The sequence below is a fragment of the Pleurodeles waltl genome, chromosome 6, assembly GCF_031143425.1.
Source record: "Pleurodeles waltl isolate 20211129_DDA chromosome 6, aPleWal1.hap1.20221129, whole genome shotgun sequence".
NCBI classification, from domain to species: domain Eukaryota; kingdom Metazoa; phylum Chordata; class Amphibia; order Caudata; family Salamandridae; genus Pleurodeles; species Pleurodeles waltl.
Genome location: NC_090445.1, coordinates 544,531,913 through 544,558,936, shown reverse-complemented (window position 1 = coordinate 544,558,936; position 27,024 = coordinate 544,531,913). Strand labels below are relative to the sequence as shown.

Here is a 27,024-nt window from a genome sequence, read left to right as displayed (position 1 = left end):
AACCCGTAAGGAGATACATCATTTTCCCTGAGGTGGAGGATTTGCCTACAGTGAAAGGTGACTTCTATGCCCTTGGACATATCCCCAACGTCATAGGTGCCATTGATGGGACCCATGTAGCTCTGGCCCCCCTCCCACAGGAGTGAACAGGTGTACAGGAACAGGAAGAGTTATCATTCCATGAATGTCCAGATGGTCTGTTTGGCAGACCAGTACATCTTGCAGGTAAATGCTATGTTCCCTGGCTCAGTGCATGACACCTACATCCTGCGGAATAGCAGCATCCCTGATATGATGGATGAACTCCAAAGGCACCGTGTATGGCTATTGGGGGACTCTGGTTACCCCAACCTTTCCTGGCTATTGACCCCAGTGAGGAATCTCAGGACCAGGGCAGAGGAACGGTACAATGAAGCCCATGGGCGGACTAGGAGGGTGATCGAACGCACCTTCAGCCTCCTGAGGGCCAGGTTCAGGTGCCTCCATATGACAGGTGGATCCCTATTCTACTCACCGAAGAAGGTGTGCGAGATCATCATCGCCTGCTCCATGCTCCATAATTTGGCTTTACGACGCCAGGTGCCTTTTCTGCAGGAGGATGATCCAGATGACGGTGTTGTAGCAGCTGTAGAGTCTGTGGAGCCTGTGGACAGTGATTAGGATGAAGCTGATGAAGAAGACAACGACAACAGGGAGTCAGTCATACAGCAATACTTCCAGTGAGACACAGGTGAGAACATTTTCGGATTTCAAATTACATTAACTTTCACACGTCTACCTCTGTCATGTTTGTCGATTTCAATCACTATTTGGTGACTGAGTTGTACCCTTCCATTACGGTTTCACAGTGCAGGCATTCCTGTGTGGGGGCTTGTGTGATGATGGTTGGGGGGTGTTATGGGTATGTGCAGTGGGCATGCTTTAGTGATGGGTGTCCATGCTTAGTTGTGTCATGCAGGGCATGGTGTTGGGATGGGTGGTTTGTGGTATGGGTACATTAGTGAGGATTTGGAGTGATAGGGGAGGGGGTGGGGTGGGGGGTTGTGATAGCATGCAGGTAGGGTGGGGGATATGATAGTTAAGATTTGACTTACCAGTGTCCCATCCTCCACCGACTCCTCCGAGGCCCTCAGGATGCAAGATGGTCAGGACTTGCTCCTCCCATGTTGTTAGTTGTGGGGAAGGAGGTGGGGGTCCGCCGCCAGTCCGCTGCACCGTGATGTTGTGCCTGGAGACCGTTGAACGCACCTTCCCCCGTAGGTTGTTCCACCTCTTTATGATGTCCTCCCTATTTCTTGGGTGCTGTCCCACGGCGTTCACCCTGTCCACTATTCTGCGCCATTAACTCCATCTTCCTGGCTATTGATGTGTGCTGTACCTGTGAGCCAAATAGCTGTGGCTCTACCCGTACGATTTCCTCCACCATGACCCTGAGCTCCTCCTCAGAGAAGCGGGGGTGTCTTTGGCGTGCCATGGGGTGGTGTGTGTGATGTGGTGTATGTGGTGATGAGTGTGGTGAGTGTAGTGGTGTGTGGTGTTTTGTGCGTGGATGTTGTGTGGGTGATGGTGTTGTTTGCCTCTGTGTGATGGGGATTGTCTATTCTGTGCTATCTCTGTGGCCTTCGTTCGTGATAGATTTTTGGTCCTAGGGGTTTGTGGGTGATGTGGGTGTGTGTGTTATATAGTGTTGGGTGTGTGGGAGTGGTGTTTGTATGTGTGTCAGGTGTGTGTATTTGCAATTGTCCAATGTGGCGGTGTTTTGGAGATGTGTGTGTATTTTGAGCGCGGCGGTGTGTACCGCCAATGGAATACCGCAGTTGAAAGACCGCCGCGTGGATTCGTGGGTCGTAATAGCATGGGTGTGTTTCTGTTGGTGTGGAGGTAGAGGATTTGTTTCCGCCAGTTTATCACTGACCTTTGGTGTGGCGCTGTTGTGTGGGTGTCTGAATTTCGGCCGATTCCAAGATGTGTGTCATAATAGCTGTGGCGGACTACCGCCTCCGCCGCCGCGGTGTATTGGCGGTCTTCTGCATGGCGGTAAGCGCCTTTTACCGCCAATGTTGTAATGACCCCCAAAGTTCCAGTCATCACAAATAGAAAGGAGCAATAAGTTGCAGTGTCTGAGAAGCAGGAGAAAAAAAACAATGCTCTCTGAAGAACTTAGGTCATAAATACAATTAACGACTACGGCAAGAATACAAAATAACATGTCGGACGAACCTAATAGAAGAATTAAAAATATCGGAAAATGAACAGCAGTAAATGCAAGTAAAAGAGAAAAGTAGTCAAAATAGGAGGTGATAAAGAGTATAGAAACATGTATGTAGTATTTTCATTTTTGTAGTATCTAAAGCAAGAAAAGCTTAAACTTTTTAAAGATTGTGAAGCTTAAAGCAGCAATTGTGAGCAGTAGGGACAATGTGGGTGGTAAAAGAGAGAGAGGAGCCTGAATAAAACATTTAGGAGGCAGACACAAAAGAGGGAAACAGTCGGAAAAAATAATTTCACTTCTGGCTCGCCACTCGAACCAATCAAGATCATAATATATATTAAAGTCAATCTATTTCAGCAACACAGTGAAACAGGGAGGGGATGTTTTACTGTACTAATAGAAACCTAGTCTCACAATGGAAAGTAAAAAGAATCGCCCCTCTTACCACTTTCCCACCAGCTCTGATCCATCCAGTAACTCCTGCACTGAAGCATGAGCTGGTAAACAAAGGGCCAAGCAAATGAGCACGTCCACTACGGAGCAATGATATTCTGCAGGGAACCCACCATTGTACAACCTTTGCTTCTCTAACAAACACATCTTTAGGAGATCATGAATTAACTGCAAGAGTGGGGAGATGGCTAGAGCCTCTCACTCTCATGGTAGTCTCCTGGGCCTAGAATCATAGTAGACTAGCTTTCATTTTAATTCCATGAGAGCCCCAATTTCTGGGAGCAGGCACTATGATTCCATTTCTCTCTTTAAATTGAAACATGAAAAATACAAGGATACAAAGACTATGCCGAAACTGACAAAGTGCTTCAGAGCTGAACTTATAGCTGAAGGCATCAAACAAATGCATTTAAGATGCAGCGGTATGGTAATTAGCTCAAGAAGGTCAAGCTGTCTGGGGGCCGTAAACTGTATCAGAACAGAAATACCCTTCAGAGAGACAGAATTTTGTGGCGGTGTAGATGCACAGTTAAGGATCCTTAAGCTAAACATGTCTTGGGGGGACAGACAGGCTTGGCTCTGGATTCCCCTAATCTGTATCGCACCAGGCCCACAGATTAGCCCAAAATGTAACAGTCAGAGCTCACGACAGTCTTTGCCCTTTCACCCACGGTCTCATCCATTTTAAAGTCTTTGTCACTGTGGTAGGGACAAAGACCTCTGTTGTGTATCTCCAGGAACAGTCCATCACTGTTGGGTGACTGACTGGCTCCTCAACACTGGGTCCTGGTGGATGGACTATGTTGAAGTTTACCACTTAATGTATCCACACCTGCTGTGAGGCCCCCATATGGCAATTAGTAGTAATCTACAAAGAATCCAAATAAAGTAAAATAAATATTTATGTAGAACAGAACACACGCACCAAACGTCTCAGATATGCCTTAACTCTCCATGACAGGTCCCCACAACACTAAACTCTAACAGAATTTCTTACAGGAAATAAAATTAGCTATACAGCTGAACAAACACTGTGCAGACATGCCATGCAGTGGGCATATCACAGTTAACTTCCAACACAGTATTTGAGACAGAATACCAACACTGCATAAATATACCGCTAGGATTGATATCAACATGCACCTAATACCATTTGACCACACCATCTTTACTATTAATAAACAGTGCGCATGCACAGGTAAGCCACAACACACAGCCAACACACTCTAGATAAAACAGCATATGGCTATCGGAACCCTACAGCACCACCACCCACAAGTTCTGATCAATTCACACAAATCCACTGGGCAACGCGCAAGCCAAACAAAACTAGTTAACAGAAAGCATTTAGGAGGCAGACACAAAAAAGGGACAGTCGGAAAAAATAATTTCACTTCTGGACCCCCACCCAAACCTTTCAAGATCATAATATGTATTAAAGTTAACCTATTTCAGCAACACAGTGAAACAGGGAGAGGATGTTTTACTGTACTAACCTAGTCTCACAATAGAAAGTAAAAAGAATCTCCCCTCTTGCCCCTTTCCCACCAGCTCTGATCCATCCAGTAACTCCTGCACTGAAGCATGAGCTGGTAAACAAAGGGCCAAGCAAATGAGCACGTCCACTACGGAGAAATTATATTCTGCAGGGAACCCACCACTGTACAACCTTTGCTTCACTGAAACACATCTTTAGGAGATCATGAATTAACTGCAAGAGTGGGGAGATGGCAAGAGCCTCTCACTCTCATGGTAGTCTCCTGGGCCTAGAATCATAGTAGACTAGCTTTCATTTTAATTCCATGAGAGCCCCAATTTCTGGGAGCAGGCACTATGATTCCATTTCTCTATCTTTAAACTGAGACATGAAAAATACAAGAATACAAAAACAGATTTATAATACTTAAGGTCGTCAACACCAGATCGAATAACCTCATACTGCCCGTTTCTTACCACAGTTTACTAACACCACCAGACTTTAATCAGCAATGGAATCATCAAAATCCAGGGCAAAAAAGGTCCCAAACAAAAGTGAAGCTGTAACGAATGCCTAATGTGCAACATGAGCTTAACTAATATAGCTTAAGTAATCAGCGAAATCTTTTGACAACCAAAAACTAACACTAAAGATATGTCTCTAGAGTCATATTTTGCTAAAATGTGCATTACACAAACCTAAATGACAGCTGGATACCGACCCCTTCTAGTTCTTGGAAATCAGTGCTCACGTGATTTTTCCAGATCAGCGGGAGCAATCTGACAAATCTGCGTTTCTTCAATACTTCCTGCACATACTCAAAATAGCAGTTCGGTTACACATCAGGAAACGCACCCCTGCCACGAAGACGATGATTTATGTAGCAAGGTTTAAGTGCAAGGCCGGCTATTGAAAATAAACGCCCAAACTGGAGCCAACCTGAATGTTTCCAAATTCAAAATAAGCCACACATCATGAAATGCATCACATACTGTGTGTAATGCCTGGCTCGTTTGAGAATTATAAACATACACAAGTAACGTCATAATTTTTTTTTACTGTGCATGAAAGTAAAAAAAAAATCAGATTCACCTATGTCTTCTCATTGTGATAGCTTTATTTAAAAACATGTTTATCAAAGTGTAGGGACCACTTACGTACAAGCATTGACAAATCCCAAAGTTCTGGAATTAAAGTGCTAGAGCTTGCAACCACGTCTATACACAAATGCTTGCAGGTCTTTGGTGCAACCTGCTCTTTCTGTGCATCCTATGTATGCACTATATTAATTTCTCGGTTTAGCTGTGCACCAGCGCTGCTTACGGAATAAAAAAAGTGCAGCACCACAAGCAAAATCACATTTGGTTCAACATCAACGAGTGTGGAAACGTTTAGAAAAAAAGGAAAAAATAAATCACACCTAAGTTCAAAAACACAATTAGGGGGGTCAGAATAATTCTGGATGCAAAGTAAGCAAGACTCTAATAGAAGGTCTGAGGAAAACTCAAACTTAGGTGCAAACTCGTTTAGTTGTATCGAATTTAGGTAAAAAAACAGGAGTGTGGAAACACTTGCAACTGCAAAATCATTTTAGGCGAACGATTACATTTAGGTGCAAAATATCCTCGGTGCAACAGTTATAGAAGTTTGAAAACAGCTGTGGGTGCAACATCAACAAGATCGTGATGATACTTTGGTGAACAAATCATATTGAGGGGCACAAATCACCCTTGGTGCAAAGTCCAAAGTCAGAATTTGGGTGCAAAACTATCAAGTGTAGCTAGAAAAGGTGGGTGTAAGATGTCACATTATCTGTGAAATGTGAACTTCAATATGGCATGGAATTTGAGGCGAAAACCATGTAACATTAACGTATGTGTGAAAAAACAATTATGAGCAAAACTCAGTTCCAAATTTTAGTTGCAAAATCACTTTCCGGTGTGGCACCCATTTAGGTGGAAAATGAAAACATGGTGTAACATCAGCAGGTCGGCGGAAACAATATGACATGAACTGCACTGGAAAGCACTATTTAGGTAAGAAGGACAACTAATAGCCAAAAACAAGACAGAAATACTCACCTGTTCTGGCCAAAATGTAAATGACACTTTCATCAAGCCCTGGCTTAAGAAGGCTTACCCAAACAAACCTGTTGGTTGAGGAGGCCGGCCCAAAGCCCAGCACCCCAGCACCCCCTTTGAGTATGTTTCAGTTAACAATAGCATGAACTCTTTAACAGCTAAAGCTGCCGACAGCCAGTCTTAAGAATACTTTGGAGCACAGTGTACTGGTCACAGGCACAAACAAGCATTGGCAAAGCCAATAGGGTTTGCCTGTGCAAGGTCTATTGGCACTGTCAATGTTATTTTAGACATGTTGCGCACTACTATAATGCTTTGTGGACAGACAACATAAAGGCACTTGAGCAGCCCCAGCTCTCACAAACGATACGCTGTCCAAGCCAGGCACTTGAGTAACCTCAAACTGTACAAAAGCAAGCCAAACTTGCACAGGAGCAGTCTCTGTCTTGTTAAAGAGCAGCGTGCTCGCACTGAGCAGCAGTGGCATATGTAAGCATGTGTGGCGCACCCACCAAGGGACCTAGCAGCACCCTTGCCTGGACAGTAGGAGCCTTACATAATGCTTCCTTGGAGGACACAAAAGCTCCCTTTGCTCTTATCCCGGAGGATCTATTGTACAAACTACAGACTGCACAAAGTGTGGGACTAAATAGGACAGGTCCTGTGTCGGAGGTTAGGTCATCCCTACATTGGCTCTTTGTGAAGGAAAAGCTCTTCTTCATAGCATTGCGGTTCCCTTACAAATGCCTTCCTGTGGGCAATTGAGCGATTTCCCACGGCCCTCAGCTTTAAAGGAGCCCTGAAGGAGATATCTATTTCTATATCACTTATGTCTATTTCTATATCTTAGCCACTCCCACTCTGCAGTGTAATCGTACAGACTTTAAGGGCCTATGGCAATTTGGGGCCTACCCAGTTTCAAACGTCTGCTCAAGGCTTGCCTTTTTTAACTACTTCACCACTTAGGTCACTAGCGCCTATTGACCCAATGTGGGCCTCAGCATGTTATGTAACGGTCCTGAGTCGGCCGGTCACCCTATCTTTCAATACCAGAAACTTGGGACATGATGGAAGCAGTTCTGATAGTACTTCATTTTCTGCCTTTGAACTTGGGGACAAGTGAGGACAACAGGGCATTTAGGATGCACAAACAGAGGGTGCTAGAAGCTTTTATCACATAAAAAAATCTTCAAGTGCAAGGAGCACCTTCTGTTTATCGGCTTTTATTGCTCTCCAACAGCTACAGTCGACTCACATTACATTTCGCGGAACAAGCACACGGTGAACAATTCGAGACCGGGCCCCTTTAAGAAGGAAAAAAAGGTGAAATCTGACATACTTTGAATAGACGTTTATAAAAACAGGCTCAGGCTCTGTCCACAAGAGTAACATGAGGTTGCTTGGCAGGCACTGTGGGGATGGATATTTCCAGCTTGTCATAAGACTTCACGGATACATCTTTAACAAGGCATTGCACACAAGGTAGGTCCCTCTTCACACCTCTTCCAGAAGGGTACTCAGAGGGTTAAGTGATGCCGACTTGGCCCTCAAGGGAAACCGCGTGCGCCAACCATTTCCCGAAAGCCAGTGTTCTTACGCAAGCTAGGATAAACAAAACAAGCAGAAAGGACAGATAGCAGTGCCTGAGAAGAGGCTGAAAAACCATATGGAGGAGAGACGACGTGCTGATCCAGTCATAGGCAGTGGTAATGTGTACATTAAATAAAAAGTACCTGTGGAGTGAAAGAAGGAGTACTTGGTCCAGAATCCACCGACTGATGGCAAATCAACGGAGAGCAGGAAGTGAAAGCAGACAACGTACTGGCCAATCAAAAGCATGTAAATTAGAGCAAAGTTGAACAAGCCAATGGTAAGGTCAGGTAAGTAAGGGGAGGGTTCTAAGCCTCTTTTAACAGTTTGTTTTGTTAACAAAAGATTTCACAAGCATGTGGGCAAGAGCGCGCATGCAGGCAAAACCTAAAAAGGAAAAGAACAACCCAGCTAACTCAAACATCAAAAATAATAAGTAAAATGAAAGGGAGAGGCACAAACCCCTGCATGATGCAGTTTTTTCAAGCATGCTCCCAAGCCTCAACCGAAGAGAAGTATTTGACAAAACGTAGCCAGTACCAACATCAGTTGGTACACAAATGTTAGAGGATGGAATAAACTTCTGGTGCCCTCCCTTTAGGTGGATGTCAGCAATTATGAGGATATTGCACAAGCAGCCTTTTCTGGGGGACAGTATGCAGCACTTTACTTGTAGAGGAAGGATGCTAAAATGTTGTAGGTTAGAAACAAGGCCTTTTGCAGGTTATAAACAAGGCCTTTTGCAATTATTTTTTCTTTTTGCAAATGTATACCCTGTGAAATTATATTTGCTACTTTTCTTTTAGACCATATGTTCATAAAGTACTTCTCCCTTTCTTATACACCTTGCAAGGTGTTATAATTATATAACGATAATATCTCATTGCTCTTCAATTACTAAATGCTGCCAGAGTCCTTACTTTTTGAAACGCAAGGAAAACTTCCATTCCCATCACACTCCATTTTTGCCAATGTACCAGAAAACAGCATCTCTGTACAACATTTATCAGAAGGAAAACATCAATCAAGTAGAAAGAAGACTGTTCTTGTAATGGTGGTTAGTAGTGAGAGAGCGTAGCTTATATAATCTATATTAACATAGAATGTTTACGAATTAATGTGTGATAATGCCGTATAGAAACAGATGTAGTGATTTTGCTCAAACGCGCACTTGAAATGTGACCACGGGGAGTGGCCGCCAATGTATACGTGGACTAATAATGATAACTAAAATGTTTATAGGTTGTTATATTGAATACGTTCTATACTAATCATTAATCATTGTGTTATTGAATTTGTGCTGAAATCCTTGTAGGCCTTAAGTTAGCATGAGCCGAAGCTTAGCTGCTTGGCTCTCATATTAAATGTATTTTTCCGATCTTGCAGTATGCTGACTTGCAAAAGGACATGACCTCTTGTTTTCTTCAAACTAGAAGCCGAATGTAACCATGCTAGATCCGTTCTCACGAATTCTTCATTACTTGTAGGGAGATACTAAACAAAATGCAACAGTGTAGATTAATGTAATGTACAAGGTCATTCAAACCGGTGAAGACAATGGAGCTACTGACCAAAAGATGTGCAAAGAATTACAGAAAGATGAAATCATACCGGACGCGCCACCTCTGAAGACGTCAATTATGAAGACCAATGAGACTTGTAAAATAATATGGGGTGAAAGATAAATGACTTAATGCATTTTCTGATAGGTTAAAGATAGTGGGGTATAACAAATGTCCAATAGAATTTTAGGGGAATGTACAACGAAAAAGGGATAAAAACCCATGACACGGGGAACCATTTAGGTGGGTTAGGGAATGCTATTGATTTTATCCAGAAACTTTGTCACTCTGTTTGGTGACTTATTGGTTTGCTTAAGAACCATCCTCGTCCTTAGATTGCCTATTTTACAATTTACCTCCTTATGAGGGAAGTGCCCCGGAGCTGAGTTCTGACTAATGGCGATTTGACTGATGTCCCGAAGACGAAGACTGAACCTGTGTGCTGACCTAAACTTTGGAGGGTAATTATGACAAGGCATTTGTGATAGGTCTGTTTGCTTTTCCTTTCTAGGTATCAACTGCTTACTCTTGACAGAGACCATAGTTAGATTTTTTCCAAATTGTTCTAAATTGTTTTGCATGAAGCCCAACATGCTAATGTTAATCAGTGGTTAGGACAGGTGTTCACTAAACTGACGCAAATAGACAAACGACCGAAACTATGTTTTGTTGAACTGACGCGTTATTGACACTTTGCTAATTGATCTATGTTCACACCATGTTATGTTCTGATGGTTGTGATTCTCGCCTTAATGAAATCTTATCAAAATTGCCATATTGTGACTATGCTATTATGTTTCTTGGTTTTGAGATTAACGCATCTGCTTTTAGAATTGTAATCAATAGGGAATAAAACTCATAAAATTCTACTAAACTAGTGTGGTTATTCATGACTGCAAGGTCATGGTAGTAGTCTTGAATTGATTAATGACTTTGACTAAAGTGAAATGTATTGTTGTGATAAATATTGATGACATTATAGATGTATTGATCGACATATTGATTAGCTATCTCATCCTAAGGTGTCTCTCAACTGGGTCAAAAGATTCATTGGCCTGAAACGAGTCCTGATGTGTAATAAATTATCATAAAGGGACGCGTAAGCAGTAGCTACATGCTGATCGGTCCCTCCAGTGGCCTGCAAAAGTTTGCTTCCCTATGAAGATGCATTACAAATTGATATTCAATCCATTCTTTACTTTTGAAAACCTGGTAAAGATGTTTACATTTACTTCTTGCTCCCCACTATGTATTGCAACTGGGTGATTCAAAGATATAGGTCCTCATTGCGTCTTTGGTTGTCTTTCGTGAAGACCTCCAAAGCAGCGGGTGCCAGGAGACCGCCGGTGCTGGTGGCCTGCCCACCATATTATGGGTACTGCTGGATTTCCGCCACACTTTGGGTGGAAATCCAGCAGTAGTCGTGTTGGTGGGCAGTGGCGCTCTGGCGGTTTCACCACCCGCCCCGCCAGTAAGACACTGCTCGCCATATTGTGGGCCATAAAGCAGCCTGGTGGTGTCCTGCTGGCGGGGCGCTGCCGGCAGTGGAAGCACCCCGTCCCGTTTCCTGCCGGACGACATTCTCCCTGGAACAGGTAAGGGGATCTTCCGTCACGGGAGGGTACGGGTGTGTTGTCTGCATGAATGTGTGTATGCGTGTCTGAAAGTTGAAGTGATTGCGTGTCTGCTTGTAAGTGTGTATGAGTGCGAGTATGCATGTTTGGATCGGTGTGAGTATGCGTGCTTGAATGCGGGTATGAATGTTGCTGTGTATGGATGCATGTGAGTGGATGCGTGTATGTAAGTGTAGGCGAATGGGTGTATGTGTGGTGCGTGTCTGTGTGCATGTATGCGGGGGGGTCGGCGGAGGAGGGCGCTGTGGCCGAAGGGGGTGGTTATCACCAGAAGCCTTTCTGCCACGGTTTTCATTGCGGTGCTACCGTCGCGGAAACCAAGGTAGAAAGCCAGCTCCTAATACGGCCAGCGGTCCTCTGTGGACCGTCGGGTCGGAGATGATCATCTCCGACCCGGCGGTTCCGACCGCCATGGCGGTATGAGTGAAGATGTGACGGGTTGGCAGAGGCCAACCCGCCACACTCAATGTGGTGGTCTGCACTGCCAGCCTGTTGGTGGTGGGACTGCCACGGTCAAGATGACCCCCATAGTGCGCTTTGGGACAATCTAGGGCATCCACGTGATGGCACTTGATTGTAAAATACTTGCTAACAGGAAGCCTGTGTCATGCAAAGACCAAAAATCAAAAGCAATGGCCAAACTAGGAGATTACGTGAACCAGCCATCCAGTTTCTAGACTATTAAATGTACAAAAAAATTAAACTTGTGAAAGGCAGTAAAATCTAACTGCGGAGTCTGGTCAGATAGGTTGCCAGCTGTTCCTCCCAGATAGCACAAACGTAATTATGTTGTACATTTGTGCAGCTAAAAAAAAAAGCACCTAAAAAAATAAACAAAAAAAAATAAAGCTATTGTTATTTTAAACTCTCATTAATTTCTAGCAAGAATCAGTTTGGATATTTACAAGCTGCTGGACCAAGTAGACAAGTAAAACGAAAAGTCACAAAAAAATCCTCCTCCACCAGCCAGACCTACTTGGGGTAGATCAGTTAATAAAAGCACCCAACAATAAGTTGTGATCTGAGAATGAGAAAAAGAATTACAACAAAATATGATCGGCCAAACAAAGAAAGCTCCTTCTTTGGCCAACATATACACATGCTCATCCATGATGATATGGGTTATGTTTGATGGTAATCGAGCAGGGGCCACGCTGCATTTATCCTTAATTCCCAGTAACAAATCCCTAACCTACTCACCTGTGCCACTTGGCTCACTTTGAATCCCTAACCAACCACAGTCTCATGAACTATGTCATAAACGTCCATCACAGATATGCAGGTGGACAACAAAAAATATATTTTAAATTGTGATATCAGTAAGCTAATAAGATAGAGAATGGACAATTGCAGAAAAAGTCTTTGTTGGCAAAAATCGCCTTGGGCTGTACCCTTGCTTAACTTGCCATTATTTGTTTGCCCTTAATGTCCGTCCTTCCTTTAATCCCCAGTGGTCCTGCATTCTAGAATGCCAAGACCCACTGGCTTAAAGACCACCACCTTCTATCAGCCTCTCTCATGACTGGGGGATATTGCTCCCAGGAAGTTTGACCGCTCTTCCTCACGGCGTCTCCCAGGACTGTTCTCACCTTTGTCCTATTTACCCAAGAAGATTCTGATAGCTCCAGTGCGCTTGCCTTGTTGAGAAAAACCTTGTCCATACCCACGTCACATATGCGGTGTGTTCAAAGGCAGAAGTTAAACGTTAGCATAGAGGTCTGACAAATTGCTATTTATTCTTGTACCATGGACATAGGGATTTACTTTTCTTTCTTTTACTGTGAAATGTGAGAGTTTTTGCAAAGTGAACTACGTGACAATCTCGCTGGTGTGAAAACAAAAGCTGTAGGCATAACATTTAAATACATAAAAATGAACTTCTCTGTAAAAATATTTCTGAATATATAAAAAGGAAAACACAAATGAAGTGTTTTTTTTAATTCTTAACTGTGATGGAAACAAAGATTTGAATAGGATCAAAATAAATCAAGATACTTAGTGATGCACAAATGACAAACATTAGCTGAAACATTGTCATTATGGTGCTATATAGATTTATCGGTAAAACTGTATGTCTGTGTAAATTAAGTTTGTTTCAATGGAAAGTGTGCTGTCTAAATGATAGTGCGCTGCACACAATGCTTTCGTAATGGATTTGTGACAATGTGCTCCTAAATGAAACACCAGCTACATACTATCCCCTTTTCACTTTCCTGCTGAATGAGTGTAGCTCATTTGCAACACTGTTCTTTGTGCGATGCTTGGATTTTTCCACAATCCTTACGAGTTTAGTGAGGTGTCATTGATGCAGCAACCCTGGTCTAAAAATTGTTGTAGTACCACTGCCAGCAGCTTTCCCCTACCTAAAGTATTCGGGCCATTTCCTGTAGATACACCATTAGGACATTAGGCCTGACATAATCCTTCATGATGTTAGCCACAACAAGGACCAGTTGCGTCCATCTGTTCTCTGGCTTGCCGATCCATGCAGTGTTGGCGTTTGACAGCCACATCCCCCCAACTAACCTTAGTATACTGTTTGCCCATGTGTCATGGTCATGTATGAATGTCCAAAGAACAAAACAGTGTCCTTGCATTCAAGCATTCCTGTCAAGACACAAAGTTGCACACTCAGCAACATTTCTATTTCACTTTCTATATTTTGTCCATCAATATTGTGGTCACAATATTGTGGCCCTTGAATATTCTGATTTCAAAATTCCCAACTTACACCCTATGATTGACATTTGACCTGGATTCTAACTTGGCATGTGCTACTCTCACTTAGAAGCCAGGATTTGCTTTTTCCATGATTCTAAGCTCAGTGAATGAACTCGGACAGTCAACCTAGTCTGATTGACATCTCCCTCTCATTCACCAGTCCAATAACCTGGCAGAATGCCATCAAGTACTTACAGCACTTAGGTGCTGTTTCGATAAACTGTGAGCAATCTCAATGCACTCGGATCTGGTCTTCCCTGTCCCGTAACTCAGGAGGGAAGGATGTCATCTAGTAGTCAGCAAGAGGGGCCTGCTGCATAATTTCTCCCACTGAGAAAGAGTATGAAGCAACTGTGCTAACACTGACTAGTGTCTCACTTAATTTCTACATCCGCCATTAACTGGCACTTTCAAAACTGCTTAGGTAAGCCAACAACCCAAGGCACTATTGTTTTTCAACTGTGTGCTTTCTTAATCTCCAGCTCAACCTTCCATACATTAAAGGCAGCCACTATGGGGAGTATATCCACCAGTATGATTGTATTGGTGGACCCAGCGTTCACCACTGCTCAGGCTACCTCTTTGTGCACCAAGCTGTACCCATGACTGCCCCAAATCTTTGCTAAGTCAGGAAACAGCTCTAGCTGCTGTGATGACCCACAGACCTCTCCAAATGAGTGCAAAATTAAAATCTGCCAAAATTGTGTTCCACATAAGCAAGTATTGCTGGACCCCTGGTGAAAGCTGTTGTAAATCAAAGCACACCTTCTTCTTAAAGGAAAGTCTTTAGCGAGGCTAGAACATAAATGTGGTTGCTGGCCAGGAATCAACTGCCCAAGCACGGAGTGCTACAACTTAAACAGCTCACATGGAACCCGGAGAAGAATCCATGACTAGATTATACAAAATTAAAACATATTATAACACATCTCCTTCCCGCCCATAAAAATAAATATAAAGTACTTATGAACAAATAAAAAAGAGGGAATATAAATGACCTACTGACATGACAAAAACAGAGATTAAAACAGAAAATTACATTTAATAAGTAATTCATTTATATAAGACAAAATGGCAGTTAAAAATAGTTCAATTAAAGTGATTGGCGGAACAATGGTGTTTAGTTTGGCACTTGTGTATGGCTGACTTGTCAGGTTCTCTTACCAGACACCAATAAAAAAAAAGTACCAACAAAAAAAAAAAAGTGACTGCCGGACCAACTGTCTTGTCTTAGGCCAGAAAGACCTTCAGAGTTTTTATTAGGGGTAAATGGGCATAACTGCACCAGTTATCCCTTAAGTATTCAAGCCATTTGCTCTCGAGAGACACTTCCTTAGCCCTTCCCAAACACGAAATCATCTAAGTAGCACAGCTTGCCACCACCTGGGCACTGTTTATGCAGAAACCATTTGACAAACATACTTTTCATCACTGAGCATTCCATGGATATGCATTTCTCACAGAAAAATTAACATATAAACGGAAAACCAGCAGCTTGAAGCGGTCTGTGTGAACTGGAGTAGATCCGTTACGGCCATCAGTGTGCCTCTGTCGGTTGCCCTCAATTGGTCAGCTGTATCATACAAGGTTGTGTCTGCCACCGAGCACTGCTCCCGACTGATCCTGTCAAACTAAATCCCCTTTTGGATGAGAAAGGTGATGGATTAATCTACATTGCCCGGAATCCGATCTATTTTGTCCCCTTCCTTAAGTGTTGGGGTCCTTTTGGCCACACCGTATCCTCCATATTTTGATGCTCCCATACTATATTTCCCCAAGACTTCATGGACCCTCTTAACATAGCCTTCATTTCCTCACCATGCACTTGTTGTGCCTTCTGAGTCCTACTGGATGAAGACCCAAGCTCTCATGTGCATTAAGGTGTGCAGCTCGGAAACTGGCACCCCTTCACACAGCTGCAGATGCTAGTCAGTCTGCTTATTTTGTGGTGAGGGGCGGTGGGGAGAAGGAAGGGTGCTCTGCCTGTTGGGTATGTTGCTGGAACAATGCAGGTATACAGGTGCTTTGATACCCTGCCCATTAATGTGCCACTGGCAGTCATTTGACCACCCGCTGTTTCCGCATGCTGTGCCATGAACACTGTGGAGTGAAGGACAGTTGTGGCATTTCCCAGCCGTGCTGGCTTGCTCATTTCTGCCCGTCTGCCCACTGACCTACTTCCTTATCATCAACAGCAAGAGAGAGATTTGTGAGTGGGTGCTGCACATGAATGTTGTTGTACGTCTAGGCTGGCCATTGCAACCTTTTGACGGTCACACTCTGCTTCCTCAGATATCACTGTTCTGGTGTGCATCTCAATCAGCTCACTGCTCTTCACGTAGGAGTGTTCCTCAATGTAATGCCACTTCAGCCAATTATGTTGTATAGGACCCTTAGTCCCCCATTTTGTACACTAAGCCCCTGACAGGCTTGTTCAATGTGTGCCAGCCAATTCGATCACATGCTCTGGTCATTCGCTTTTCCTATTCCTCCGCCCACCAGTTTCGGCCGACTTCTTTGAGCCAGCGATCCGGCCCCACAACCTCCTCCTTGCTTGGAGCAATTTCCAGTGCAGTGCTGTAATTTATGGGCCACCCAAACTAAATGATTATAGCTGCCAGCCCTCTAAGCCCTGAGGGCCTCTACTATTTTCTCTGTCAATAGAGGACAAGCACTATAAAGAATTGTTGATGTTGAAACTTTTTCGAGAAGTGCAATTTTGAGTAAAAAAATATTTTTGAATACTAATGATTTTATATTATGAATATTGTAAACCAATTAAACATTGATATTGCATTTGGAATTATTTTATTACTTATAGAAATGTGTTTATTAATGTAATTTAGTCATGTCACATTACTGCAGAGACACCATTTTATTAATATGGGTGCTCATCTTGCTCGCAATTCTGGAGTACAGTGAAATATTGTGATTCGGTTTCTACAAACTAGAAGGTAGCAAATTTGGCTATACTTTATTTGTATTATGCTACCATAATCTTAAACACATCAAGATACGTAAACTATCTATTGAATGTGTGACTTACATATTTTATCACACTCATGCTGAAAGGGTAATTTTCTCTGGAGCAGAAATATCATTAGAACTCTAAAACTGGGTGTGTGCCACGTATTTTCTCTCGCCTTTGGCAACGGGCGGTACTTTGTAAAAATGTCAATACTTTTTTTCATTGCGACTGACTACACAGTGGAGGCTTTGCATAATTTCCTCAGATTTTACTAAATATATGGTTAGTACATGATGAAAAAACACTTTACTTCAAACACCCCCAGGAGCACCAAGTTTAAGCTCGTTAGTAGTGCAATTCTTCCTCGGAATCCTAAAGTAAGCCTACATTTTTCCTAGCATATCTCTCGACGAACTGTTAAATAAAAATAGGTTTATACGGAGGAGAGAAACAGGATGAGAACAGTCATTCTTCAAATTCGAAAGGCGTTATTTACCCTCTGGAATGTTTTTCATCCGTGGCTTGTTAAGGATGACAAGGGAGCGCCAGGTTGTGAACAAGATAAGTGTGTTCCATGAATAAACAGTATCTTATGCTAGGCAGGTCAGGGCGGTTGTGGTCAGCTCCATATAAATAGCTTGACAATTCAGAATTCCGCACACAAACATGTGCCTCATTGGAAAGACTGTGTATTTTCGTCCTATAATAAGTAGGAAGCTTTACACTCAGTTTAAAAAAACATCAGTAACTACGTAAGCCCTATGCCATCTCCAGAGATAAGTGCTCGCCTGAAATGCGGGCATCTGAATTCAAAAGAATGCTGGGCCATCCATCATCCTTTTGTGTTGCTAAAGTTGCCCTATGGGGGAAGGGTATGCCCAGACGTGGGTCCCTTGCTCACTGTACCACTGGATTCAAGCTAGCCTGGCTAATGAAGGGTGATACCCTGAAACCGGTCCAAGGATGCTTGTTTGTGGTCCAGGGAGGACCTGGCTTGGTAGTTCGGGCTGAACTGTTTCCATGAGGAACAGGATCAAGACTGATTTGCATATGGCTGGGTCCAAACTGGGGCGGCATGGTGAGCAAAAGAAGATGGATTAAACCCAGATCTATGACTGGGGGTGAGTTTTTGCATTGTTCAGCACTCCGTCCATCATCCTTTTGTGTTGCTATGGGCACATACACACACAATCAATCACTCAATCAGTAATTTCTAAAGCACGCCTAGCTGCTCAAGAGCCAGCTCTTGAGGCCCTTCCTAAAAACTGTCCTATGTTGTGTAGTGCCTTGTAGGTGTAGATCAGGAGTTTGATGTGATGCACTTCTCTTCTGGGAGCCAGTGGAGGTCACTGAGGTGGGAGAGGTGGCTGTGTCGGGGATGTCCAGGATGAGTCTGGCTGCTGCCTTTCGGATTCTTTCTAGTCTTGACTGCAGTATCTTGGTGATGCCAGCATAGAGTGCATTGCCGTAATCCAGTTTGGTAGTGACAACTGCATGGGTGACTGTCTTCCTCGTGTCGGAAGGGATCTACTTGAAGATCTTTCAAAGGAGTCGGAGGGTGTGGAAGCATGATAACGAGGCGGCATTGACTTGGGAGGTCATGGATAAAGAGGAGTCCAGGATGCTGCCCAGATTGCGTGCGTGGTCAGTGGGAGCGGGTGTGTTTCCCAGTGCGGTAGGCCACCTGGAGTCCTTCCAGGCGGAAGGGGTGGAGCCCGTTACAAGGATCTCTGTCTTGTCCGAGTTGTGTTTGAGGCAGCTGGCTTCAATCCAGGCGGCAACCGCTCTCATCCTGTTGTGGAGATTTCTCTTGGCTTTTACAGGGTCGTCGGACAGGGAGAGGACCAGTACGGGATCATCAGCGTAGGAGACAATGTTTAGCCTGTGTTGTTTGATGACCTTGGCTAACAGGGCCATGTAGATGTTGTGCTGAGTGATGATCCTTGGTGCAGTCCGCACCAAGTATCTTTGGGTTCTGATGTGAACGGCGGTAGTCTGACACTGTGTTCTTCTGGTGAGGAAGGACCTTATCCAGTGCTTCATCGCGGATGCTGATGTCGTGGAGTCTGGCACAGAGGGTGTAGTGGGAGACAGTGTCAAATGTGGCATAGAGGCCGAGGAGGATGAGTGTGGCGGTGCCTTAACGGTCTAGAATGGCGTGTATGACGTCAGTGGCTGTTAGAAGTGCTGTTTCTGTGCTGTGGTTGCTCCTGAATCCAGATTCGGATGGGTCTAGGTTTTGGTGTGCCTCGAGGAAGTCTGTGAGTTGCTGGTTGACTGCCTTTTCCGTTACTTTGGCTGGGAAAGGAAGCAGAGAGATGGGTCCATAGCTTTTCGGCTCCCTTGCGTTGGCAGTGGGTTTCTTGCGTAGCGGGTTGATCTCTGCATGCTTCCAGTCTGATGGGAAGGTGGCAGCCTCAAAGGATTGGTTGCCAGTTTCGCAGAGCTCAGGTGCTATGGTGATGCTGGCTGGGTTGAAGATGTGATGAGGGCATGGATCCGAGGGAGCTCCCGAGTTGATGGAGCTCATGAGTCTTTGGGTGTCCTTTTTGGTGATAGGGGTTCAGGATCTGGTGTGGTGTTGGGTCCATGGTGGTATTTGTGGGCGGTCGGACGGGTTTTGGTTCTTGAAGCCTTCGTAAATGTCCTGGATTTTTCAGTGGAAGAAGGTGGTGAGGTCGTCGCAGAGGTCTTGGGATGCAGGGAGGGATGGATGAGGTGTCTGTCCTGGGATTCACAGCACCACAATGCCACAAAACCCTATGGCCGACATAACCTGGAACGATGGATCTAGAATTACCTCCTCACAGCTTGATTTCCCCTATTTGCTCTATAATGGGTAAATGAGAACGTGTCAGGACAGAGAACGGCCCCTTCCTCTTCATTGCTTTTGGTATCTGGCAGCAGGCAACCACGCATGCCTGTTTAACCTTTACATTCTTCGGTGATGACATCTCAGTTTACACCCTGGCTTGACAATCAGAGTGTCGATCAACCTTTGCTCATCACTTTCAACACGATCGGAAAACTGCTTAGTGGGCATGTAAGAGGAGTGTGCACAGTGAGAAGCACATGGAAAGCAGTGCACCTTCATTCATTAAAAATATAATTTCTTGCAAATATTACATACCCAGTTACAGAGAAAAATAAACACCAGTAACATGCTTGAATAAAAATATCGATAAGGGTGTGAGTGTTTATGCAAGTAGACAAATTGATCAATAGTGAAAACAATTTGAAATAATAAGGCCACCGACAGGTGCTCCCTAGAGTGTTAGGGCACCTGGCATAGTACGAGAACCAACAACGGAGTCTGCGTGTGTGAAGGGGATCTAGAGGGCAGTAAAACCCTGCCACAACACTGGCTTTTTTTGTTAGCCCAATGACCAAAGCATATTAATTCCATGATCACAAAAACAGTGTTCGTCGTATCTGCGTAAAATCCTTCCCCCCCCCCATAGAAAGGGCTTGGAGGGGGACTTGTATATTATCACCACTGACCATGCTCTATTTTGCAGTATGCCCACCCCCCAATAAAAATGCATTCAGTCTAAGCTTAAATTAGCTTTATTTTGTGCATTTTCAGTGTTATTTACATTGTGTTTCTTTCTATTCTGATTCACTTTGTAGATCTTTGATTTCAGTTTCTTGCAATGACTTGAGCGAGAGCTGGCGAGATAAAACTTTAGGCAATGATCAACCAGTTTCAAACCACAACACCAAAACCAGATCACCAGTCAAAACACTCAGAAAACCAGTTTCCCGGAGGGGCTAAAATGAAAGTCTAAAACAATTAAACACCCTAATACTCACAAAATCTTCCAGTGTAAAAAACAGCCGTTGACATTGGTCCACAGTGGCCAGGTTATCTGAAATGTACATAAAAAAACATCAATTAGCAAGCTGAGTTGGCACACTTATTTTATATTTATACCAAAAAGGGCTGTTTGTGGCCAAAACACCTCAAATTCCATGGTACATCTCCATAGTGCCAACACGCAAACACACAAACAGATTATGCACAAGTGGAGGCTGCAACTTTAATATTTCAAACAAAAAGAAGAAAGTTTAGATTAAGTGTGGCCATGTAACTGCAAATATGTTTAATATTAATCCACACCAATACCGAGAAGCTCATTTCGACTTCGGTGGTCTTTTCGTAAGACCGCCAAAGCCGCGGGCGCCAAACACCCGTAAGTGCTGGCAGTCTGAAGGCTGCTATATTACGACGTTGTGCCGATCTCAGGTGGAAATCCAACACCGTCGGCCTGGCGATGCCGTAATAGAGGCGCCAAAGGACTCCGCCCGCCGTATTACGACTCGTAATACGTTGCAGCGGTTTCCTGCACGGCAGTGCTTTGCTGGCGGTGGAAAGCGCAGGGACCAATCCCCTCCTGGACAGCCATAACGCTTTGTCTCCGTTCGAAAGGGGGGGCTGTTGTGTGAATGTGAGTGGTGTCTGCGTGTGTGTATGAATGCAGGGGGGTGGGTGGGTAGGGGGTGCCTGTGTGTGAGTGCGTGTGTGAATGCTGGGGGGGTGTATGTCTGAGTGCGTGCATGCAAGTGAATGTGTATGTCTAAGTGCATGCATGCAAGTGGATGTCTATGTGCGTGTGTGCGAGTGAATGGGTGTATCCGAGTGTTTGGGTGCAAGTGTGTGGGGGTGTTTGTAAGTGAATGCATGGGTGAGTGAATGTAGGTGTGTGGTCGTGTGGGGGGGGGGGGCTGCTGGCGACAGAAATTGACATTCCTGTCAATGGGTGCATGACCGTCAGCATTTATGTGGCAGTGCGACAGCCACGAAAATGCTGGCGGTCTGCCGAGTCGTAATGTCAATGGTAGTATTGGGGCAACTGCTTGGCCAGAGGTGCTCATCTCTGGCCCATCGGTCACACCGCCCTGGCGGTATGGGTGGCGCTTCAGCCAAACCGATAAAGTCATTATATCGCAGTCTTTACCGCCGGCCCGGGGGTGGTAAGACCGCCATCGCAAGTCTGGCGGTCCTTGGACCGCCAGACTCAAAATGAGGGCCTGAGTGCTTATAGGCAATCATCTGTGTAGTTATTAACGATGTGACTGCGAAAATCACTCAAACCTGCTTGCCATTGTTAATCGCTAAGTAATTACCAAATGTATATGCGCGTGCTCCTTCTTACACCCACTCCAAATTGTGGGTCTCCCAACATCTCATGGTGTGGGTCTCAACAAACTAGTGCTTGGCCTACATGAAGAGGCTCTGCACAGCTTGGATCAACAGGATACGGCAAACAAGCCCCAAGGAGCATTTTTCACTAGGGTTTCGGATGGCGATATGGCCAACTGACACCGCAGGCAACAGTTAAATCCTAATGATCACTCTTTTCAAAATAGTCCAAATAATATGTGTGTATGTGTAAGAAAGGCACCTAACCCCTTGCTGCTGCACAGTCTATACTTGAGCTCCCATTTGTTGCATGCTCCACGCAACACGCTGGGGACCCAGACTAGACCATGGCAATAATGATGACAGGACACAATCATGGGGTTAACTAGCCTTTGGCACCAAGCCTCGGGCCTCTTTATTTCCTCGTCCCTTACGTCAGGGGCGTAGCATGAATCACCGCTGCCATCAGGGGAAACACCCGGTCTCACAGTGAGGGTCTCCCCTCGCAGTTGGACGATCCCACAACACAACATTCCTCCTTTACCCACAACTGAAAAAGTAAAAACAAAACAAACAGATCAAACTGCACAACCGGCTGATGAGATTAAACAAAATAAAACAGAGATCACAAAAGCTGTCAAACAAAATTAAAGGGCCCACAGCCGTGAGCTATACTCATTGTGTCTTCATGTGGGGTAGTTCGACCTGACGGACCCCAGATATCAGCCACAGGACCATTGCTGAACCTCTCCAGCACCTGCCTCCAGATGTTCTCTCACATCAGGGCAAAATCTCTCAGCCTGCTGGACGGCTGGGGTCGGGGGTCTCAGATGATACCTTCCAGAGCCATCTCGCAGAGGGACGATCTCGACTGTCACTGCTGGACCACCTCCCACAGATGGCCTCTCACTCCCATCTCTCCCAAGGGGAAACAACGGACCCCACCCGGATACGGCTCTCTGTCTGCCGGGGCGCTCAAAGAGTCCTTCTCAGTGCATTCTAGGATGACTTCATTATCCTCTTGGCTCTCTGCACACTCAGGGGTATCAGACCTTTCATCTGCAAAGGTCCTTGGCTCCCTGCCTTCAGACCGGTAGTGCTTGAAAAATTAGATGCTCCTGGATACGTACTCCTCTCCATGGGTTGCAGTGATCATGGTGAGCGTATCTTCACCAATGTCCATGGCGCTAGTTCAAACTGAAGCTCGCACTTCTCTCCCAGGCGTCGGCTCTTGACTAGCACCCGGTCTCCCACTCTCAGGTGCATGGTTCAAGCATGTCTCTTCCTTGACAAGCAATCATTGATAGGGCCACGTAGGCGCAGCCTCTTCGCTGCTTGCTCCTGCAGGGCTGTGGGTGTTTCGTAATGTGGGTTGGTGTCCCAAATCATCTGGTTTATGCACAGTGAGCTTAGCGGTATCATAGTGGTGGTGTGGGGGCATGAGTCGATACTCCCTCAAGAAGGAGAACAAAGCACAGTCCATGTTCTGCACCTTGGCCACCGCAATCCTCAGAACTTTGTTTAAACTCTACATAAAACATTCATCCTCGTCGTTCGCCTGCGGCCAGCACGGGCGTGATAGTGCGGTGACGGATACCCTTGAATACGGATATTCTGCAAAGTCCTGACTTGAGAACGGCGGTCCGTTATCTGTCCTGGCCTGGCATTCCGAGGGAGATAGTTTGTGGGGTTTTGGGCCCCTGGTCAATAAACCACTGTAAACTGACATTCCTGCAACTGGAGAATCCACTTTTCAATCCTGGGGGTGGTGTTGAGGCTCACTCACTGAATAGTGAAATTAGAGGTTTGTGGTCAGTGTGCACGGTGAAAGGCTGTCCATATAAGTGCAGATGAAAATGGCGGCAGCCCCAATAGACAGATATAGATAGCTTCTGTTTCAATGTGGGACTACCTATGTTCTGTCTCAGTCAATGCTTGACTGGCATAGGCTACTGGAGCCCAATCCCTGTTCTCACCTTGTTGAGATATGATTGTTACCAGTCCGGTGGTCCAATGATAAGTCAGACTTTTTGGACGGGTCAAAGTACACCAGAGTGGTATGAGCAGACAGGGCACATTTGGTGGCACGAAATGTGTCTTTCTGAGTGGGCCCCCATTCCCACGGGGCGCTGGCTTTCGTCAGCTCTCGGAGAGGGGCAGTTAGGCATGCCAAATTCTGCATGAACCTCCAGCAATGCGTGACCATGCCCAGAAAAGTGTGCATTCTGGTGGCTGAAGTGGGTGCTGGTGCTGTTTGGATCTCGTGTACCTTTTTGGGATCTGGCAACCCCTCCGTCTGAAAAGTGATACCCGAAAAATGCAATGTCTCTCTGCAAAAAGGAATGCTTCTCCTAATTCAGCATCAGCCAGTGATCCTGTAGGCGCTTGAAGGTGGCTCGGAGTCGTTCAAGGTGTTCCTCTATGGTGGAGGCATGCACCAGGGTATAGTCACTAACATTTATTACTCCCTCCAGTCCTGCCAGTACCCCCCTGAAAAACCTCGACGACAATGGACACCATGAAGCCGAGACATTTGCATCTTCGGAGTCCCACATGTGTAGAGAAGGTAGTAATGGTCCTCAATTCTGGGGCCAGCAACAGTTGGTGATAGCCAATCCACAGGTCCATCTTGGAAAACAACCGTGATCTGCTCACCTCCACCACAGTCATCCATGGTCGGGGTTAGGTGGCGCTCCGACAGATGGCCATGTTGGGCAGCCTCATTGCAATGCATATTCTCACCCTGCCAGGCTGCTTGGGCTTGCGGATGATGACAATTGGTGAGACCCAGGGAGGGGGTCCATCCACCCTTTTGATGATGTCAGCAAGCTCTAGCTTTCACAGTTCCTCCTCCACCTTGGGACAAGGCTCTCAAGGAGAGTTACACGACCTAGTAATGTGTGACCAAATGGCCCTGGTGGCCTGGAGACTTTCAGGAGACTCTGGCGAAAGCCAGGGCTTTCATCAGAGGCTTCCAGACTTAATGATGAATCCTAGTCTCCTGGGACTAGGAAAGCATATCAACTGGTATGGAACAAATGGGTTTGCTGGTGTCTGGAGAGGGAATGTGACCCTGTTTAAGTCGATGTGGTCTGAGTTGTAGGTTTTTCGTTTGAACTTTTTAGAAAGGGCTTAGCTTATAGAACAATCAATGTATATAGATCTGCTGTAGCTGCAGCACATATTATGGTCAATGACTTATTGGTAGGACAGGACATGATAGTGAGGAGTTAGTTAAGGAGCATTAGGATAGAAAAACCTCCAGGAACCAGGTACAAGTCCCATGGGATGTTGCTGTAGTTTTGAAGTTTATTAAAAGCTTGGATTGCAATGAGAACCGTTCTTTATGAGATTTGTCTCTAAAGCTTGCAATGTTGCTTTGTTTGGTTTCCTTTTGAAGGATGTCCGATGTAAGGGCCATGGAAGTGTCAAGTAGAGTGTTTACCGCTGAAGGTTTAGGCATTCACCTTAAACAGAGAACACAAGTCACTCAACTACCGTATTTTACCCATATGTTGATGAAAGAGAGAAGATATGTGTGGTCAGATGTGTAAAAGAGTATCTCCTATTTTCTTTTACACACCCTTTTAAAGGGGTTTCCTCTCCAACCATTGCAAGATGGGTGAAAGAATTTATATCCAGAGCAGGTGTGGATGTGGATCTGTTTAATGCTCATTCAGTGAGAGGAGCTGCTGCTTCGAAAGCTTGCCTGGTGGGTGTCAGTCTGCAAGATATTTAGCACTGCGCTGATTGGTCTTCAGTTTCTATTTTTAGACGCTTTCATTTTAGGCCAAATGAGAGTGAAACAAAATCTTTGGTTGCAAAGCTTTAAAACTGCATAATGTTAGCCTCCAGGTCTTGACATAAAATGTAGATTTCCATTAGCTTTGGTGTACCGAAAATCTGGATTTTATTGAAGACACGGAGGCTAGTATTATCCCACCCTGTTTTCACCCCTCCCTAGCTCTGCTTTAATTTTTGTGGGACAGATGTAATCCCTTAAGACACTCTGCTCAAGCATTAAGTTTGCGAACCTTGTCTACTGTCGAAATCCTTCCAACTACAATAAAAGTAGGAAGAGGGATGTTGCCATGGACATTTATAACTTTAGATTGTTATTGTTCTGATGTTTGAGGACTTCATAATGGCTGCTGAGTAGTAGCATTTAAGGGACTAATGAACAGACAATCAAGGGTAAGAAAACAAAAGCTTAGGCCAAAACTGACGAAGCACCGTCAATGGGAAAAAAAACCTCACTGACTTGCATAACTTGCCACAATGTCACTAAACCAACGTTCTGATAAACGAAAAACACACACAAATCTCTTTGAATACATGAAACACTACTACTCAAACACGCAACCCAGTTAGAAACATCCCGGTAACACTAAAGAAAACTATGGAAGCAACGGAAGAGCACTATCGCTAAGCAAATTAACTTTTGAGGGGACAAACCACAGTGCCTACAGGTGTTGAAATCATATGACTCCAAGTGTATAAACTGTGCTTGTGCGTGTTTGTACAGTAACAATTTTACTAGACACCTGCCTGTTAGTACTATACAGAGGTACTGCAATATTCCAACCAGCCAACTACAGTAAACCTGGAGAATTAAATTAATCTCATCCCAATCCTATTCAGCACGGTTCATGTTGGCTTAATGAATAAACATGTTCTTTGCATGCATTCCAAAAGTCTGTACATCGAAAGTAATTTTGACTAGGATCCAGCTCAAAGAACTAGAGTTTCTAGACACACACTCCGCATCTCGAGAAACACGGAGAAACTTAGCAAAGTTATAACAATACCTCCCAAAGAAATTGCAGATAGCTTCTGTACATCATCATGTCCCCCTAACCAATAGTTTTCAATTGCTCTTGACCTAATAACCAAACTCACCTACAACTATGCAATTGCCAGGAAGTGCAATGGCTCTTTGGCTATTTTGATCTGGCTCCTAAAGTAACATTGGTGTCCTGCATAGATTTGTTCATGCAAAAAGATAACATGGATGTAACACAATCGGTTTCCCATTTCTAAGTAAAACCTGGTTCACTCATGTCTATACCTGAGAAATGAGTCAAAATACTTTCCCTAAATTGAGAGAAGGGAGTCTTTGTTATGAGGTGGTACATACGTGTTGTCTTTTTTTCAGGGAAAGGAGAGGGGAAAAATTTACTTGA

The 27,024-nt window shown here is 44.6% G+C and overlaps 1 protein-coding gene across 2 annotated transcripts in view; it reads right to left on the bottom strand.

Annotated features, from left to right (window-relative positions):
- The window catches only part of LOC138299967 (5' exonuclease Apollo-like), a 137,109-nt gene that overhangs the window by 104,227 nt on the left and 5,858 nt on the right, over positions 1-27,024 (bottom strand). The window contains exon 2 of one of the 2 annotated variants that reach the window (XM_069238715.1): positions 20,512-20,567. The gene's annotated coding sequence lies outside the window, so the exon portion shown is untranslated. Of the gene's footprint in view, positions 1-3,479; positions 3,534-20,511; positions 20,568-27,024 lie in introns of those variants that run through there. The other variant, XM_069238716.1, reaches the window with a different exon arrangement.